Source organism: Mesoplodon bidens, assembly GCF_964165515.1.
Source record: "Mesoplodon bidens genome assembly, chromosome: 6".
NCBI lineage: Eukaryota > Metazoa > Chordata > Mammalia > Artiodactyla > Ziphiidae > Mesoplodon > Mesoplodon bidens.
In genome coordinates, this window is record NC_138162.1 from 20,950,708 (window position 1) to 20,972,181 (window position 21,474).

At 42.4% G+C, this 21,474-nt stretch overlaps 1 pseudogene across 1 annotated transcript in view; it reads right to left on the bottom strand.

The window, feature by feature from the left end:
* Nucleotides 1-3,365: 3,365 nt before the first annotated feature.
* LOC308619255 (ras and EF-hand domain-containing protein-like) overlaps nucleotides 3,366-21,474 on the bottom strand; it is a 57,156-nt pseudogene continuing 39,047 nt past the window's right edge. Inside the window, exons 8-12 of the transcript in view lie at nucleotides 19,805-19,886; nucleotides 19,049-19,163; nucleotides 14,570-14,689; nucleotides 11,621-11,697; nucleotides 3,366-3,679 (exon numbers count right to left, since the gene is read on the bottom strand). The product of the transcript in view is annotated as a ras and EF-hand domain-containing protein-like (transcript). The remainder of the gene's footprint in view (nucleotides 3,680-11,620; nucleotides 11,698-14,569; nucleotides 14,690-19,048; nucleotides 19,164-19,804; nucleotides 19,887-21,474) is intronic.

A 21,474-nucleotide genomic window follows, 5' to 3' on the forward strand; every position in this document is an offset into this window, starting at 1 on the left:
ATTAGAAATGAAAAAGGAGAAGTAACAACAGACACTGCAGAAATACAAAAGATCATGAGAGATTACTACAAGCAACTCTATGACCATAAAATGGACAACCTGGAAGAGATGGACAAATTCTTAGAAATGCACAACCTGCCAAGACTGACTCAGGAAGAAATAGAAAATATGAATAGACCAATCACAAGCACCGAAATTGAAACTGTGATTAAAAATCTTCCATCAAACAAAAGCCCAGGACCAGATGGCTTCACAGGCGAATTCTATCAAACATTTAGAGAAGAGCTAACACCCATCCTTCTCAAACTCTTCCAAACAATATCAGAGGAAGGAACACTCCCAAACTCATTCTACGAGGCCACCATCACCTTGATACCAAAACCAGGCAAGGATGTCACAAAGAAAGAAAACTACAGGCCAATATCACTGATGAACATAGATGCAAAAATCCTCAACAAAATACTAGCAAACAGAATCCAACAGCACATTAAAAGGATCATACACCATGATCAAGTGGGGTTTATTCCAGGAATGCAAGGATTCTTCAATATACGCAAATCAATCAATGTGATACACCATATTAACAAGTTGAAGGAGAAAAACCATATGATCATCTCAATAGATGCAGAGAAAGCTTTCGACAAAATTCAACACCCATTTATGATAAAAACCCTGCAGAAAGTAGGCATAGAGGGAACTTTCCTCAACATCATAAAGGCCATATATGACAAACCCACAGCCAACATTGTCCTCAATGGTGAAAAACTGAAACCATTTCCACTAAGATCAGGAACAAGACAAGGCTGCCCACTCTCACCACTCTTATTCAACATAGTTTTGGAAGTTTTAGCCACAGCAATCAGAGAAGAAAAGGAAATAAAAGGAATCCAAATGGGAAAAGAAGAAGTAAAGCTGTCACTGTTTGCAGATGACATGATACTATACATAGAGAATCCTAAAGATGCTACCGAAAAACTACTAGAACTAATCAATGAATTTGGTAAAGTAGCAGGATACAAAATTAATGTACAGAAATCTCTGGCATTCCTGTACACTAATGATGAAAAATCTGAAAATGAAATCAAGAAAACACTCCCATTTATCATTGCAACAAAAAGAATAAAATATCTAGGAATAAACCTACCTAAGGAGACAAAAGACCTGTATGCAGAAAATTATAAGACACTGATGAAAGAAATTAAAGATGATACAAATAGATGGAGAGATATACCATGCTCCTGGATTGGAAGAATCAATATTGTGAAAATGACTCTACTACCCAAAGCAATCTACAGATTCAATGCAATCCCTATCAAACTACCACTGGCATTTTTCACAGAACTAGAACAAAAAATTTCAAAATTTGTTTGGAAAAACAAAAGACCCCGAATAGCCAAAGCAATCTTGAGAACGAAAAACGGAGCTGGAGGAATCAGGCTCCCTGACTTCAGACTATACTACAAAGCTACAGTAATTAAGACAGTCTGGTACTGGCATAAAAACAGAAAGATAGATCAGTGGATCAGGATAGAAAGCCCAGAGATAAACCCACGCACATATGGCCAACTTATCTTTGATAAAGGAGGCAGGAATGTACAGTGGAGAAAGGACAGCCTCTTCAATAAGTGGTGCTGGGAAAACTGGACAGGGACATGTAAAAGTTTGAGATTAGATCATTCCCTAACACCATACACAAAAATAAGCTCAAAATGGATAAAAGACTTAAATGTAAGGCCAGAAACTATCAAACTCTTAGAGGAAAACATAGGTAGAACACTCTATGACATAAATCACAGCAAGATCCTTTTGGACCCACCTCCTAGAGAAATGGAAATAAAAACAAAGATAAACAAATGGGACCTAATGAAACTTCAAAGCTTTTGCACAGCAAAGGAAACCATAAACAAGACCAAAAGACAACCCTCAGAATGGGAGAAAATATTTGCAAATGAAGCAACTGACAAAGGATTAATCTCCAAAATTTATAAACAGCTCATGCAGCTCAATAGCAAAAAAACAAACAACCCAATCCAAAAATGGGCAGAAGACTTAAATAGGCATTTCTCCAAAGAAGATATACAGACTGCTAACAAACACATGAAAGAATGCTCAACATCATTAATCATTAGAGAAATGCAAATCAAAACTACAATGAGATATCATCTCACACCAGTCAGAATGGCCATCATCAAGAAATCTAGAAACAATAAATGCTGGAGAGGGTGTGGAAAAAAGGGAACACTCTTGCACTGCTGGTGGGAATGTGAATTGGTACAGGCACTATGGAGAACAGTATGGAGGTTCCTTAAAAAACTAAAAATAGAACTACCATATGACCCAGCAATCCCACTACTAGGCATATACCCTGAGAAAACCATAATTCCAAAAGAGACATGTACCAAAATGTTCATTGCAGCTCTATTCACAATAGCCCGGAGCTGGAAACAACCTAAGTGTCCATCATCGGATGAATGGATAAAGAAGATGTGGCACATATATACAATGGAATATTACTCAGCCATAAAAAGAAACGAAACTGAGCTATTTGTAATGAGGTGGATAGACCTACAGTCTGTCATACAGAGTGAAGTAAGTCAGAAAGAGAAAGACAAATACCGTATGCTAACACATATATACGGAATTTAAAAAAAAAAAAAAAAGTCATGAAGGACCTAGGGGCAAAACGGGAATAAAGACACAGACCTACTTGAGAATGGACTTGAGGATATGGGGAGGGGGAAGGGTAAGCTGTGACAAAGCGAAAGAGAGGCATGGACATATATACACTACCAAACGTAAGGTAGATAGATAGTGGGAAGCAGCCACAGAGCACAGGGAGATCAGCTCCGTGCTTTGTGACCGCCTGGAGGGGTGGGATGGGGAGGGTGGGAGGGAGGGAGATGCATGAGGGAAGGGATGTGGGAACAGATGTATATGTATGACTGATTCACTTTGTTATAAAGCAGAAACTAATTAAAAAATTAAAAAAAAAATAAATAAATAAATAAAAATAAAAAATAAAAAAAAAAAAAAAAAAAAAAAAAAAAAAAGTTGCTTGTTTACAGACAAGGAAACGGATCTAATGTGGGCTGGTGACACGTCCAAGACCACAAGGCTAGTTTACAGCACAGCTAGGATAGTAACCCCCTTTTCCTAGTTTTCTAGTATTGAATATTGGAAGTAAATGTTATAGGTTATCTACAAAATCAGCTACCACATGAATCTAATTATGTCAGTGAATTTCTTCTATAGCTTTGATCTGAGCATGTGATTTTCTTTTTTAAAAAATATAATATATACTTTAAATATACTTTAAAAATATATATGTTATCTGGTAAGACTTTGTGAGGACAAGACAGGTACATTTAACCAGGGGGCCCAAATCATTCATTGAAACATAGCAAAAAGAGCTGAGGTTCTGGAGGGACCCCAGAGCATCTCTCAGATTCCACACACTGTAACTCTCCACACGACAGTGTCCGTAGGATGCACCACTATGCTATGTAAGAAGCAAACAAGTCACATACATTCAGTACTCTGGAAATGAAGGCCTCATGGGCCAGGAATGTTTGGGATTTAACCATTGCAACAATTCATCTGGGCTGACTTTTTGGAAGTGGTCCCACTCAGATTGGTAATGGATTTGCTGTCATCCTCACCAGTTCTTTTCTTCACTTCTCTAGAGAGAGAAAGAGAGAAAGACATATAGACAGAGAGAGAAAGGAGATTACTGAGGTATAAAACTGAACCGTAAACAGCTCTATAGAAATAAAACAGCACTACTAAGCACTTGCTATGCACCATCCAGACAGTGTTCAAAATGCTTTGTAGCTGTTGACTTATTTAATTCTCACAACTATGTGATTTTATTGTGCCCCATTTTATTTTTTTTTAATTTTTGTTTTTAATGATTTTTGGCTGTGTTGGGTCTTCGTTGCGGCGAGCGGGGCTGCTCTTTGTTGGCGGTGTGCAGGCTTCTCATTGCCGTGGCTTCTCTTGTTGCGGAGCACAGGCTTAGTTGCTCCGTGGCATGTGGGATCTTCCCGGACCAGGGCTCGAACCCATGTCCCCTGCATTGGCAGGCAGATTCTTAACCACTGTGCCCCCAGGGAAGCCCTGTGCCCCATTTTATATGTGAGGAAATGAAGGCAAAAAAAAAAGTTAAGAAATTTCCCTTTGGTCACACAGCTGGAGAAGTGGCACAGCAGTTGGGCTCCAGCGCCTGCATTCTAAGCACCAGGCCACACACTCATGCATGAACACACACACATGCCCAGGTGCATATACATGTGTGCACACACTCACATGCACACATAGACTACTCTTGCTCTCTCCTGTGGTTTCACATGGCTTATAGTCTGCCACACGCACAGCTCACGCCTTAGGATTCTGGAACCTGGCTCCCATCCCCAGCTAATGCACAAAAGCAATGATGACTTTATAACCATTCTGTAATTATAGACGATCATGGAGATAACAACAGATGGTTAAAATCCAGGAAAAAAAGTCTTCCTTTGCCTCTTCCTAAATTTCTTTTAGAATTAACTCCTAGAGGCAGCACTGGACCAAAGATCTCCATGATCTTATGAAAGCCCCCTAGGAAGTCTCCTATCCCTGGGGATGTTTGGGAAATACACCCTTAGACAAGCTGAATAGCAGTCTCTGTGGGTGAGGAGAGTGTGACAGCTCGTCCCCAAGATGGTCCCAAAGAATTCTGCCTCCCTGTAGTGGTGAAGCTTGTGCGGCTGCCCCCTGGTCAGCACCAGCTCTGTGACTGCTCAGACCAGTAGAACGGCGAGGAAACGGTGTGCTGAGATTTCCAAGCCAGGCATTAATCAGGCCTGGCCGCTTTGAGCTGCAATTTAAGCAGCCCAGGGTTCTTCGCTGGAGAGAGGTCAGAGAGGTCCCGGGGGCTGAGATCCACAGGGAGGAGCATCCTGGCCGCAGACGTGCAGATGCGCCACAGCCCGTGTCCGTCTGACTGCGAACACATGAGACACCCAAGGGAGAGGAGCTGAGGACTCTCCAAGTGAGATCCAGTCAATTCTGGCAATTTCAGAAAATAAAAAGTGGTGCTGTTCTAGGCAATTAGATTTTGGGTGGTTTGTTACAGAGCAGTAGGTCCTGGGAACTGGCATATTCCCAGCACAGCGACGCTGTTCAACAGGAATAGAATGTAATATAATCCACATATGTAATTTAAAATGTTTAGCAGCCACATTAAAAAATGTAAAGAGACAAGCGAAATTAATTTTATTAATATATTTTATTTAACTCAGTATTGCAAAAATACTATCATTTCAGCATGTAACCAATAAAAATATTAATGAGGTATTTTACAATGTTTATACTGTCTTCAAAACCCAGTATTTATTTAATATATCCGGCACATCTCAGCTTGGATCAGCCATACTTCAAGCAGCTAGTGGCCACCAAACCGGTCAGCACAGCCCCAGAAGGAGCTGATACCTGCTAACCTTTGAAAACCACTGCACTGTGAGTAGGAAACAAAAGGGAAACTAGTTCTTGCTGAAGGCCAGTTAATAAATGCTATGTTACATGTCTTCACATATTCCTTATTTAATACAAATAACACTCACACCCGCTTGCACAAAATCCTGACAGGTGACAGGTGAGCATCACTGTCCTCACTTCACAGATAAGGAATCAAAGACTCAGGAAAAGAAGGAAGATACACAGTTCAATCCATAAACCCTATAAGACTCAGTTCAGACTTCTAACCTCCAGAACTGTAAGATAATACATTTTTATTGCTTAAACCACAAGGCTAGTGGGAATCTGTTACGATGACAATAGAAAACTAGTACAACTTCCAAATGCCAAATCTCGACCACTTGGTCATTCAATGTCTGATTTATGCCAAGCTCTGGGATCCTCAACTAGTGAGCTTCGAGAGAGAGACAGATGTCTTCTAAATAAATTGTAACCAGGTCCCCAGAGAGCTGCTAACACACAAGCACAGCGTTTGCAGCAACACAAAAGGTGAACCACAGTTGTGCTGGGGCGAGGGGAAGGCAGCTTTGTGGAGACTGAGCTTCAGGGAGACTTTGACAGTGGAGCGACCTCTTGATGGGATAGGAATTCACCTTCATGTAATGAGGAAGGGAGATCCCAGGTACAGGAAACAGCATGCATGAGGCGAAGAGGCATAAAAGAACTTGGCCACAACTGGAAGCAAAGTTTGCTGTGTGGATAGATTCTCTTTCATTTGGGAAGCAAGATAAGAGATGCAAACAAAGGTAGGTGAGGTTGGGCTCTGAGGGACTATTAGCCACTTGTTAAGGAGCTTGGACTCTATGCTGTAGGTAGGACACCTACCTACAGCAAGAAAGAGAGTCTTAATTGGATTTTTATTTACAAAGATTACCCTGTTTACAGGGTGGGGGATGAACTGATGCTGGAGAAACTCTGAGGCAGAAACTGAGGTGCCTCCTGCACTACCTGGAGTAGGAAATTCTGAGGCCTGAAGCAAAACAGAAAGAGAGAGAGAGAATACGGACAGATTCAAGAAAGATTACAGAGAGGTCACCTAATCAATAGGACCCCAGAACCCACTAGAGGTAGGTGATGGAGAAAGAGAGGAAGGAGTCAAGACTGATTCTGGTTGGTAGTTTCCTGATATAGGAAATGTAGAAGGAGGAACAATTTTAAAGAAAAATTAACACATTAGAATTTGGACATGTTGGGGCAGTCATGCCTATGGAATTCCCATTTGTTGGTGGATGGGAATATGGTCATGGAATTTTTTTTTAAAGATGGGGATTAAAAATACAGAAATTGGGGGCTTCCCTGGGGGCGCAGTGGTTGGGAGCCCGCCTGCTGATGCAGGGGACGTGGGTTCGTGCCCCGGTCCGGGAGGATCCAACGTGCCGCGGAGCGGCTGGGCCTGTGAGCTATGGCCGCTGAGCCTGCACATCTGGAGCCTGTGCTCTGCAACGGGAGAGGCCACAACAGTGAGAGGCCTGCGTACTGCAAAAAAAAAAAAAAAAAAAAAAAATACAGAAATTGGAAGTCATCAGCTAGACATAGTTCTAGAAACCATGAGGGTGGAAGACATTAGGCAGAGAGAGAAAGGAAAGAGGAAGAGAGTGCAGAATAGAATCCTGAGATTACCAACATTCAAAAGACAAGCCAGAGATTCAGAGTAGTGAAAAGTCCCAATTTTGCTCTTAGCAGCTGTGTCACTTTGAGCAAGCTGATTAAGCATTCTAATTCCCAATTTTCTTATCTGTACAATGGGTATAGTACTCACAGCATCCTCACAAGACAACTCACATCGCTCCCTTCTGGGAGGTCCAACAGCCTCTATTAGCTACATATCATATGGCTGCCTGGTCATATATTTTGTTTTCTTTTTTTTCTCTAATATTAAATTGTATGGCCTATCTTACATACCCTGATATCCCTACGCGGCTTTGATGCTGAGCACTCATAATTATGCAGATATTATTGAACCTGAAAGGAAATACTAAGGGAAAAAAAATAGGTACCCATATTGTTCACCTGGACTTCAGTTTCTTTAATCTGCCAAAAATGCAGGCACATCCCACTTTAAGGACATCAGGAAGATACAATTTCATACAACTCAAACAGGTTTAAGGCTGGGAAAATTAAATTACCTCACCCAAAACTACCATGTGCTTCACAACTGCATTTTGAATGACTCAATCTTATGGACAGGTTTACACCCAGTGGGCTCAGCAATGGCGCTGATACATCAGCCTGAACTTTTTGTGTTTTTCTCAAATTTCAGGCCATCGATCGATTTAATGCCTGTTGAACTTGAATGTTTAAAGCCTGTGGCTCTAGTGACGGCAAATGTATTTACCAATGGACAATGGTTGGGATGAATTTCCTATCAACCCTACAGGGAAAGTGCATTCCTAGGAGAAACTTTTCCTGGGATTGAGATGTTTTCCAAGAAAAAGCAGAGGGGTTCAGGTTGTTAACCAAACATTTATGGCCTCCCTTTGAAAACAAATTTTGTTTCAGACAGTGCAAATCCATGAACTCTTATAGTTCAAGTTTTATGACATGACGTGGAATGAAAGGGACCATGCCGGGAAATATCTTATGAAATCTAAATGGAGAACTTACATGTTTTGCATTATATATAACATTCTAAAGGCTGTAACACTTTATTTTTTTGTCACATCTTTATTGGAGTATAATTGCTTTACAATGTTGTGTTAGTTTCTGCTGTACGACAAAGTGAATCAGCTGTACGTATACATATATCCCCATATCTCCTCCCTCTTGCTTCTCCCTCCCACCCTCCTTATCCCACCCCTCTAGGTCATCACAAAGCACTGAGCTGATCTCCCTGTGCTATGCAGCAGCTTCCCACTAGCTATTTTACATCTGGTAGTGTATATATACGTCCATGCCACTCTCTCACTTTGTCCCAGTTTACCCTTCCCTCTCCCCATGTCCTCAAGTCCATTCTCTACGTCTGCAACTTAATTCCTGCCCTGCCACTAGGTTCAGCAGTACCATTTTTTTAGATTCCATATATACGTGTTAGCATATGGTATTTGTTTTTCTCTTTCTTACTTCACTCTGTATGACAGACTCTAGGTCCATCCACCTCACTACAAATAACCTAATTTCTTTTTTAATGGCTGAGTAACATTCCATTGTATATATGTGCCACATCTTCTTTATCCATTCATCTGTTGATGGACACTTAGGTTGATTCCATGTCCCAGCTATTATAAATACTGCTGCAGTGAACATTGTGGTACATGTTTCTTTTTGAATTATGGTTTTCTCAGGGTATATGCCCAGTAGTGGGATTACTGGGTCATATAGTAGTTCTATTTTTAGTTTTTTAAGGAACCTCCATACAGTTCTCCATAGTGGCTGTATCAATTTACATTCCCACCAACAGCACGAGAGGGTTCCCTTTTCTCCACACCCCCTCCAGCGTTTATTGTTTGTAGATATTTTGATGATGGCCATTCTGACTGGTGTGAGGTGATACTTCATTGTGGGTTTTTTTTTATTGTTTTTTGTTTTTTTTTGCCGTATGCGGGCCTCTCACTGTTGTGGTCTCTCCCGTTGCGGAGCACAGGCTCCGGAAGCACAGGCCCAGCGGCCATGGCTCACGGGCCCAGCCGCTCTGCAGCATGTGGGATCCTCCTGGACCGGGGCACGAACCCATGTCCCCTGCATCGGCAGGCGGACTCTCAACCACTGTGCCACCAGGGAAGCCCTTCATTGTGGTTTTGATTTGCATTTCTCTAATGGTTAGTGATGTTGAGCATCTTTTCATGTGTTTGTTGGCAATCTGTATGCCTTCCTTTGAGAAATGTCTATTTAGGTCTTCTGCCCATTTTTGGATTGGGTTATTTGTTTTTTTGATATTGAGCTACATGAGCTGCTTGTATATTTTTGAAATTAATCCTTTGTCAGTTGCTTCATTTACAAATATTTTCTCCCATTCTAAGGGTTGTCTTTTCGTCTCGCTTATGGTTTCATTTGCTGTGCAAAAGCTTTTAAGTTTCATTAGGTCCCATTTGTTTATTTTTGGTTTTATTTCCATCTCTCTAGGAGGTGGGTCAAAAAGGATCTTGCTGTGATTTATGTCATAGAGTGTTCTGCCTATGTTTTCCTCTAAGAGTTTGATAGTTTCTGGCCTTACATTTAGGTCTTTAATCCATCTGGAGTTTATTTTTGTGTATGGTGTGTAACACTTTTTTAAATGGTAGTTTTACCTGTGGAAACTATGCCGTTTTCACTTAAGACTTGGGTACTTTGACAAGCAAATCTGATGGCACAGTATAAAGCAAATTAAAGTCTCTACATGTTTGTTTATTTCTAGTTTTCATATTTAACACATTGTTAACAGAACTCAGAGGACTCAAGCCAGGCCACAATACAATAACAACCATTTAAAAAACTCCTTGATAAGTGGTTCACAAGAAGTGACCTTGTTATCAAACGCTTCTGCACACCGGTGTTTTGTGTTCCCAAAGAAACACAAACCTGAGTGGAAGCTACACTGTAAACAGGGTGGTGCCGGGCTGAGCCAACTCTCTGGCAGGAGCACACGGGGGAAGGGCACAAGCGGCCTCCAGCTCTCCTATCCTTGTAACATAGAGAATCAATTATAAAAAGAGAATCAATTCTGCAATCTGGGTGTGACAGTGGCACTCTGGAGTCATTTAACTGTAATATGACCCCACAAGACAATTCAGTGTTAAATAGTGATTATGTTATTCAGTGGAGTCCAGGCTGTTATATATAGAATCATAGACTGTCAGGACTAGAAAGGGCCTTAGGGATCATTTTCTTTGGCACCCTCGTTGTACAGATTAGAAATGCCTAAAGGAAGACAGGGACTTAGTCAAGACTCTTCAGCTGTTCGGGGTAGATTTAAGATCAGACTTTGAGCCTCCTGACACTACACTCCTCCAACGGGCTGGGCAGAAGTCAGCAGCCATGCGGAGGGCCTGACCTGCAGCATCCTTTCCTGCTCATCCAGGACAGCAATGCAGCACCCCCTGCCTGAAGCTAAGGTAGCACCGAGCCCCTTATTGTACTAAAGTTAAGATTCTTATAAAACCAGAATCTCACAAATGATCAGGAAAAGAACTACACGCCTAAAGTTATGTTTTTGCTTTGTCAGCAATTAAAGAATCATTGGCCTGGATTTTGTTAATGCACCTTTCTTTTCTCTCTTTTTTTTTTTTTTTTTTGGATATTTAATCCCTTTAGACCAGCAAAGAATCATCTTTTCATTTGTGGCAGAAAACTAGGCAGAAGAAATAAATCTAACAGAAAACATTCTTATTTCCTAAGAATGCTGCAAGGATTAAAGTACAGTTAAATCCAAGGTCTTCAATGATGCAATTTTCATTCTAATCCACATCCCAAAATATTATTTATTGTTAACACCATTGACTTAGCTTAATAATTACCTGGGTAATAATTTAAACAAAGTACTTCCAACTGGTATGATATACAATTTGCTTTGTTGAGGGTTTTTTTCCCTTTACCTTGGAAAATGTCATAATAGACAGCTATATTCATAATAGTCTCCTGTGTTTAAAATCTGGTTCCTGGAAGTGATTCATACATGTCAACTATTAGCTTTGTGGTGACATTTTGCAGAAACATCAACGACACCTTGGATGCACCTCCTTTGTTTGGCAGTAAAGGTATTTTGCCAAAGTTCACAGTGAACAAGCAGAATTACCAGTTTTTATAAAAACCATGTTGGGGGGCTTCCCTGGTGGCGCAGTGGTTGAGAGTCCGCCTGCTGATGCGGGGGGCACGGGTTCGTGCCCCGGTCCGGGAGGATCCCACATGCCGCGGAGCGGCTGGGCCCGTGAGCCATGGCTGTTGAGCCTGAGCGTCCGGAGCCTGTGCTCCGCGGCGGGAGGGGCCACAGCAGTGAGAGGCCCGCGTATCACAAAAAAAAAAAAAAAAAACAAACAAACCATGTTTGTTTCTCCAACCACTACTGAAAGACAAACAGTGTTTTCCAATGTAGATTCATGTTATGGTCAAGAAATCTGGCACACACAACAGCTAAGTGAAAATTCAATCCTGTATCCAGTTTTCAAAATGTAAAATGCAAAATGCAAAACTTTACCGGGAGAGATGGAGAACAGCTTCCACTATATTCGAACCATCTTTGGCGTTTGTTTTACAAAATAATGCCCCATAGGTCTGTAAAAAATATAAGTACACCATTAAATGAAGGCTTTAATTAGAGTTCCTGGAATGTTAGCTTTTAAAACCAATAAAATAAAATAAAAATACTCCCCTTTTGAGTATGCTAAAACTAATAGCTAAGAAATTGAATTCAAAGTTTCAATACTTTAAAAAAAACAGGTTTGAGCCTAGCTATTCCAGGAACAACTCCTAGTCAGAGGATTTTTATTTTGCATCCAAAAAAAAGAACCCGTAATACAAAATTTCATGTTTTAAGGTTCTTATTTCCAAGAGTCACACATGCTACCAAGTGTTCTCTATCAAATAATTTGAGAGAGAGAAAAATGATAGCTTAAGGTAACCACTCAGGAATTAAATGTCCATCTAAAGTATGTGATGAATTGGGAGGTTGGGATTGACATATATACACTAATATGTATAAAATGGATAACTAATAAGAACCTGCTGTATAAGAAAGAAAGAAAGAAAGAAAGAAAGAAAGAAAGAAAGAAAGAAAGAAAGAAAGAAAGAAAGAAAGAAAGAAAGGAAGGAAGGAAGGAAGGAAGGAAGGAAGGAAGGAAGGAAGAAAGGAAGAAAGTCTCTTTTTGGCCAGAAGCTAACACACATTCCCCTTCACCCTATCATCTTTTCCTATCAAGATTCAACAGCCTCTCTGTCACTAAAACCAATGGACATTTTCTAGTCCTCTATTTTTCAACCCCCCAGTGGTTATGCATACAATCATCGATCATACCACTCTCCTTCTTCAAACCCTTTATTGCTTTCCCCCATCCCTCTCAAGTAATACTGAAATGCTTACCTGGCCAACAAGGCTTAGCTTGTAGGTGGCCCCAGCCAACCTCCCAGTGTTACCTGTCACCACTCTCCCTCACTCACAATGCTCAAGTTACCCTGGCCGTCCCTCTATTTCCCCAATGCTCCAAATTCCCTCCCACCTCAGGACCTGTGCACCTACTGTTCCCACTACTAAGTCATCCCCTACCCCACTAACCCCCTTCACCAGGCTGACTTTTACCTCCCTTCTAGATTTTTAGGTAATCCTCCCTTGAAGTTAAGTGTTTTCTAACTCTGAAAAGTCGATATTAGGTTTTCCTATTATAAAACCTCTTGACATGTGTATTTTCCCAGTATAGCACTTGCCACAGCTGTAACTGACCAAGTTATTTTTGTGTGTCTTTGTCTAACAAGCTGGAGACAATTTCCCTTAGGAAAGGAGAACTGTGTGTGCTGTGGGGCTGGGTGTGGGTGACACAGCCCTGTGTGGGATACGGGCAGGATGTGATGGGTGTTCCCGAGCAGAGAGAAAGGGAAGAACCTAACAACAGGCAAAGACTACCGTGAAACCTTTACCCATGAGCCCCCAAATCCACAGAAAAGCTTAAAAAACAAACAAACATGAATGTATTTCTAGTAGAAATGGGTAGTGCTGCTACCTGGCACAGCCAGAATGTTATGGGGGTGAAATAGAGACTGCCTTTGAGGATGCAGGAGGGTGGAGGTCAAGAGGTGAATAATAAGGAAGCAAACCTCGGGAAATCTGAGAAATCGTGAAGAGGGAATAAAACTGGCCTGCAGCCAGGAATTCTGAAATCTCTAGAGGGACATGTAGATTACATGAGTTTAATATCTATCTGCCCCAGACAGTAAACTACATGAGGGCAAGGACAGTCTGCTTTGTTCTCTACCCTTTGCTCAGCTCACAATGAAGTGCTTTTCACATGGTGGATACAATTAAATATGTGTTGAATCAATCTCTTCTGTATTTCATTGCCTAGTTTTGATGCTTATCATATTTGGTTCAAAGTTCTAAAATTTAAAACAAGTAATAATTCCAACTTAAAATAGTGAGGTTGTGACTTCCCTGGTGGTCCAGTGGCTAAGACTCCGAGCTCCCAATGCAGGGGGTCCAGGTTCGATCCCTGGTCAGGGAACTAGATCCCACATGCCACAACTAAGAGTTTGCAAGTCACAGCTAAAGACCCCGCATGCCATAACTAAAAGATCCTGCATGCTGCAACTAAAGATCCCGTGTACCACAACGAAGACCCGATGCAGCCAAATAAATAAATAAATAATATTTTTTTAAAATAGTGAGCTTGAAACTTCTTTTTAAAGTTAACATGTATATGCTACAGAGCAGTCCTTTCATGGTGCTGAGGACAGACAGCAACGATAGCAACATCAGGTCAGACTGTTATGGTAAGAACCTCTTATTTAACCCAAGGAGCATCTGGGTCCTTGTTTGGGTAAGACAAGTCGCAAGAGGGCCATGCAGCCTTCTGATACAATGATAATAACGAGAGAATAAACATTACCCACAATAACAATCTGGACAGAAACAGGGTCCAACCACTATACAAATGCATAACCAAAAATAATTTTACACTATTCCAACTGAATACAAACCTTACAGAAAAGAACAAGTCTTCCAATTCCCTTCACCCCTTCACCCAGGTGACACACAGCACCACCTGCTGCCCCTTGGCACAGGGACCCTCTGCAACCAAACCCATGTTTTCAAAATAGGACACCCATTCTTTTCCCTTTACCCAAATTCCGGGACTAGAGAAGGGTTCCAGGAGCTGGGGAAGAGTGAGGAGGAAGACGGGATAATTTTGCCTCCTCTTTGTCCCTGACACTCAGTGGGGGGAAATGATCACGTGATGCTTTTACCTCTCTAAGGGATTTAATTCTTGGTGCAATTACCAACAGTTATGGGGCAGACAGGCATGGGGGGCACTGGGAGTTCTGCCTGTATAAGGACAGAAGACCCATCAAACTGAGTGGAGGTCCGTCAAACAACCTCTTCAGCTAAGGTTGACAAAAGTGGAAGAACCCTTCCAGTTGGACCCACTCTCACTCTTACCATGGCCAGTTTTTCTCCAAGGTACCCTGGGACATGTTTTTGTCCCTCTGCTTCAGCAGCGTCATGAAGATCAGCCTTGTTTCCTACCAACACGATAGGAATGCTCTCATGGGCTGCAGCCTACCACGAGGAAAAGGAAAAAACTGTGCACACGTCACACATTGGACAAGTTATGAGGATGATGACGACAACAGCTACCATTTCCAAATGCCCCTTATGTGCCACGTGATGTATACACAATATCTTCAAACCACAAACGATCTCTAAAAGGAGCCAAACTTTCTCCCATTGCCAGGTGAGAAAACTGAAATTCAGAGAGGTTAAATAAGACCTTGTAAGGACCAGGGCCAGGGTGGTCCAAACTGATTCCATCACCCTTGCCACTCTACAAACCAATAAAACTCAAGAGGCGTGACCGCAAAACTCTACTCGGCTGTGGTGCCCACATAATTTTCCACCACTTTCACTCCAAACAGTGGTGATTACAAATCAACTTCATTACCCCAGGTATAAAACACACAAGAATTCCCTCAACTACAATGGGACAAAAATGGAGTCTGAAAGTTCCACACTCACTGCTCTCTGGTTTATAACAAAAGCAAAATACAAGGGCCCTAAAGGTCAACATTTTTCTTGCGAGCAGTCACTGAGCGATCACTCAAAGTAACAGACTCTTAGGATTAATGTCCCCAGATCAGCACAGCACGCTGTCACACAGCCCCGACACTCACAGGAGACCTGGCGAGCGCAGCGGAAGTGGTGAGAGGCAGGGTTAAGCTTGAGACCCCACCAATCCCACCACGTGGCTGCTCACTGGCTGCGTGAAGTCAGGCAAGTCTGTTCCTGGTTCTGCCTCACCTTCCCTACCTGTAAAATGAAGGGATCAGCAAGGGCACATCCCCCTTCAGCAGGCGGGATGAGAAGGGAGGACAACCAGACAACCCTTGCTCTGGATCCTGAACAAGAGAGACAGCAGCCCTGACTGAGACGTGGGGAATGACCCTTTGCGGTGCCTAAAGACATCCAGGTGCTCATCCGCTTCGGCGCCACACCTGATACAGCATCAAGAAATGAGCCTCAGGAACAAGGAAACTGTATTCGACTTCCTTTCTCTTCAGACCATTTTCCTCCAACTGAACGTACCAGAGTGAAGTAAAAGCGAAGGGGAGAAGGAAATGAAAGGCCTTCCCTAAAACTGGACACCCCACCCATTAAGGTGCTAAGTAATTGAGTTCAGTGGGGAACTGCTCAGGATCCAAGGGGGCATCACGTGGAAGCCATGAATCAAATATTCGCTTAAGGGCTTCCCTGGTGGTGCAGTGGTTGAGAATCTGCCTGCCGATGCAGGGGAGATGGGTTCGAGCCCTGGTCTGTGGGGGGGTCCCACATGCCGTGGAGCAACTGGGCCTGTGAGCCACAGCTACTGAGCCTGCGCGCCTGGAGCCTGTGCTCCGCAACAAGAGAGGCCGCGATAGTGAGAGGCCCGCGCACCGCGATGGGGAGTGGCCCCAGCTTGCCACAGCTAGAGAAAGCCCTAGCACAGAAACGAAGACCCAACGCAGCCATAAATAAATAAATAAATAAATTTTAAAAATTAAAAAAAAGGGACTACTTTAAATATATATATATATATATATATATATATATATATTCACTTAAGTAAGCCAAGGGTCTGAGCATCTAAATGACTTCCCAAAGTCATCCAGGAACATACTGGCACCTCCTTCAAGTCCTGACTCAAATATCACCTTCTGGAGTGGCTACCCTGACCACACTACCTGCAGCCCCCTGCCTCACCGTAAGGCCAATCATCCAGCCCTCTTTTTGTTTTCATAACATTTATCACTTTCTATCATTCTACTTATTTTACTTAAGTTTGTTGTGTATTATGCCTCCCCCACTGGAGCACAAGCTCCATAAGGGTAGGGCTCTGTGTTTTACTAATGGATATATTGCAAGCACTAGCCCAGTACACACACAAAGCAGGTATTTCAAAAATATTTTTGAATGTGTAAAAGAGACCAATATTGTTTGAATATTGTAAATATTCAAACAATAAATGACTTATGACAGGTAAGTAAATGGTCTTCATTTTATTATAAGATTTTGTAACCCAGTGGTTTTCAATCGAAGTGTATTAATTATTAATTCAGAGGGTCCATTCACCACTGACATTCTACTGCTTCTCAACCCTCTGGCTTATCCCAACGATCTCAGCATTAGTTTCTACCCATATTTATAGTGGCCATATAAATCATCCCAATACAATTTCCTCAAATTAGAAAAGGTAAGCCATGGCAAAGGTTCATTGTGATAAGTGAAAAGTCAAATGCCAAGTGGCATCTAATTTTTTCTACATATCAAATTCAAGAATTCATCTTGAATACAGTTTTCTTCCTTTTTAGACCATACGAAAGGTAACACGAATAGCTAAAAAGGTCACTTATCATATGTAGGTGCTTATTTAGCAAATTATGGCCATGGGGCCCCTGGCACGGGCCACAGCTGGTCACTAAGGGCTATTTCAACCCTATGGCCGACCCTGCCTTTTGTGCCTCCTTTTCTTGAATATAATCCAAAGTCTTAAAATGAAGACCAAATCCAACAGTTCCAACAATAAAATGTTTTGCTATAGATCTTAAATATCTGTAGGTATGAGTGAGCTGGGATTATCCATTCTCACCAGATTCTCCAAACTCACTGGTCTATCCCAGGGAGGTCATCTGTTCCCTTGAGTAGATGCCTCTCCTCTACGCACTAACTACCTTGGAGATCCTTTCTTGACATCAAAAGATTTTTTTTTTCTTAATTTGCTGCACACTCTGGTGCTTAATCAAAGGAGCAACCAATGTTGAATCAGGAGGTCTCATTTCCCCTTCTACTCCTAACCCCTAAATAACCAAAAACCAGTGTCATACACTTTCTATGCCTTAGGTTTCTCGTAAAAAGTGAGAATAACATTACATTTCTTACTTCCTTTCTCAGATATGTTACAGAGGTGAATATAACATGTGGGAAATTTTGTGAAATAAAATACTACATAAATGTCAACATGCTTTCATTGTGTTCATAATAATTTTAAGTCATGATATTTCAGTTGAACAAAATGCATGTTTATTTATCATTGTCTAGGTCTTATTGCAATTTCAACCAGTCATTTCTTAAATCACTTCTCTAGTTAGAAAGAAAACACTCATTCTGGTGATTTACAGGGTATGAAATAGGCCCAACTGAAGAATCTAGAGGCTAACCTGAGATCAGACAGCAATCAGTTCTCTGTTCAGCCACCACTGCACTTAAAGCCTGTTAAAAATTATAGATAATAGACTTACTTGAAAAATTGTATTAGCCACCAGTTTTGTTTTGTTTTTCTCCAGGAGAGCGTGCTAAACCATGGCTTGAACTGCAGTGTCATGGTTATTAATGACTGTAGGTAGCACACTAACTGTGGTCAAAATCATTTCCTACTTGAAAAAGTATTTACTATGGGGCTTCCCTGGTGGCGCAGTGGTTGAGAATCTGCCTGCTAATGCAGGGGACACGGGTTCGAGCCCTGGGCTGGGAGGATCCCACATGCCGCGGAGCAACTAGGCCCGTGAGCCACAACTACTGAGCCTGCGCGTCTGGAGCCTGTGCTCCACAACAAGAGAGGCCGCGATAGTGAGAGGCCCGCGCACTGCAATGAAGAGTGGCCCCCGCTTGCCACAACTAGAGAAAGCCCTCGCACAGAAACGAAGACCCAACACAGCAAAAATAAATAAATAAATAAATAAATAAATAAATAAACTCCTACCCCCAGCATCTTCTTTAAAAAAAAAAAAATAGTATTTACCATGAAACCAAAGGATATGAAAGCTCCTCAGATGAAAGACACCATCTTACTGGAGCAAAACAAAGCACAGACAGTTACCACACATGTTTAAAATACCAACTGGTTATTTCAGTGGTACTTTGAGATGTGTAAATCACCCAGATCACTACCAGAAAGAATAAGGTCGAGAACACAGTTCTCTATGCTATAGAATGTGGACCTGGCACAAGCTCACACCCAGGTGGTATCTCACCTATGCCTCTAGCACACATGGCGGCCCTATTATACCTCCAATCACACTACACACCCAGCCCCATCATCCCCTTGTTTGTGAGAGCTGCTGCCCCTTCTTGGGCTGCCTGAATTTTCATTCGCTGCCCATGGGGTTCTGATTTTATCTATAAGAAAACACAGAAGTTATCTTGTTTCCCCAGAAGCTCACTTTAGTAGTGTCCTTGGCTCTGTGGGAACTTGCCCAGCTACTAAAGAAGAGACCAGTACTGCCAGATGCCACTGGGAACCCCACATCTCACATCCAGTTCTTCCTGATGACCTGGATCAGTGGCTTCTAATCAAGTTCGTTTTGACAAAGAAGAGAAAGTGCATTTTCCAAGACAGCCTGTGGCTCTCCTGTGTAACTTTTTTGTTTCTCTGTTTTCACTTCTTACCTCAACCGTATCTTCCCATTCTCGTACATTGAGAAAGCTTTTCTCACATGTAACATCACACAGCAGCAAAACACCATCTGCTCTTCTGAAGTAAGATTTAGCAATACTTCTGGATCTGGAAGAGAGAAAAGCAGGTAAGTAACGGCTCTAATCAGTCAGTCAGTTTGGGGCTGCCTCATTCTTCATCTCTTTGATGCTCACTTTCTTCTCATCTTCTAAAATAACCCCCAATTGAGAAGAATCTAATAGCAGCCTATTACTGTGAAATAGCCATCCCCGAGGCCTAGAATGACTTGGTGAACGGTAACAGCATAAGAATCTGGGCTGCTGATTTAGAAAAGCAAATCATTTTCTCCACCAAACAATCCCAAGAATGTCTACAAGCCTCAGAGCATAGCTTGAGAGCATAAGTTCTAAAAATTTCAGCCTCAGCAGCAAGCTACCAGATCCCAAGTGGACGTAAGAGAAGGATGGAAGAAGAGGCACATCAGAGAAAACTTATTTTGGGGGTGGTGGGTAGGGAATACTGTGGGTGGGTGGGAGAAGAACTACCCACGTGCAACACCACAGGGCACACACACAGGGTACGGGGCGCTCACCAGAGGAAGAGCACACCTCCACCCACATGTCCTAACTCTAAACCAGGCGCAGCACTTTACAGGACCTTAAATAGGGCCATGTCAACCACACATATTTTTTAAATGGCTTGTCTGTGCAAACCTCAGCAGAATTCAAAGCATTATGGAAAGCACTTGCCTCTCCTGCCCAGCTGTATCCCAGTGCTGCAGGGCTGTTAGCTCTCCATCTACGAAGAGAGTTTTCATTTGAAAATCAACTTCTGAAAAAAAAATAAGAGGACATGGAGAACACGATGTAAATAATTCCATCGGTTTTTACTTTCAAGCCCTATTTGGATGAGACAAGGGCCAGTAAGCCAAAGTTCAGCGAGGTAGAGAGAAATGAACCTGGCCTTCAAGAAGAGTAACCTTCACAAACTAATTATAAGTCAGACCACAGACATGTGCACAGATGCACATCCGCAGGTTGGCTGATTGGGGAAGGATTTGATCTACGGACAAAAGGAAAGTCTATGTTCTATTTGCCCATGTAATTAGATGGACTCAGTTATATCTGTGTGTGTACATGCACATAAATATGCCTATGTATATATGTATATATGCAGGTATACTCTGTGTATGTATATATAGTATGCTCTCTAGCAACCGAACCAAATATTGTGGTATTTTTATGAATCAAACTGAAGTGAACTTTCAAATTTGTTATCTTGAAGGGTATAACAGAGAACCACAAATTTACAAAGACACCCACTGGGTAAACCTCCCAAGTGGTAAACCGGGCCCAGATGTAAACTGGGTTCCAGAAGTAAACCCTCAGATGTAAACTCCCCCAGTCGTAAACATGGGGCCCAGATGTAAACCTGGATAGAAGCCGTAACCTGCTCAGACGCCAGCCAAACCCTCCGATGCTGCGCGCAGGAGCAGAGAACGCGAGCACCCAACGCCCCACATGACTCACACCCGAGCCCGGACCTCAGGCGACTGCAACTGACCTGCAAGCCCCTGACAGGAGGCCGCCCCTCAGGTGTCTCCGGGACCTGAGGAGAGGAGCCCCCAACAGGATGCCCAGGCTTCAGGCAACTCCGTGACAGAATGGCTGACCGAGCCGGGTGGCTGACAGGATCTTGGTGCTCCGGCCGGGTGTGAGGGCTGGGCCTCTGAGGTGGGACAGCTGAGTTCAGGACATGGGTCCACCAGGGACCTCCTGGCTCCACGTAATATCAAACGGCAAAAGCTCTCCCAGAGATCTCTATCTCAAAGCTAAGACCCAGGTCCACTCAAAGACCAGCAAGCTACAGTGCTGGACACCATATGCCAAACAACTAGCAAGACAGGAACACAACCCCACCGATTAGCAGAGAGGCTCCATAAAATCATAATAAGGTCACAGACACCCCAAAACACAAAACCAGATGCGGTCCTACCCACTGGAAAGACAAGATCCAGCCTCATCCACCAGAACACAGACACTAGTCTCCTCCACAAGGAGGCCTACACAACCCACTGAAACAACCTTAGCCACTGGGGGCAGACACCAAAAACAACGGGAACTGCAAACCTGCAGCCTGCAAAAAGGAGACCCCAAACACAGTAAGTTAAGCAAAATGAGAAGACAGAGAAACACATAGCAGATGAAGTAGCAAGGTAAACACCCACCAGACCAAACAAATGAAGAGGAAATAGGCAGTCTACCTGAAAAATAATTCAGAGTACTGATAGTAAAGATGACCCAAAATCTTGGAAATAGAATGGAAAAAAGACAAGAAACATCTAACAAAGACCTAGAAGAACTAAAGAGCAAACAAACAATGATGAACAACACAATAAATAAATTAAAAACTCTCTAGA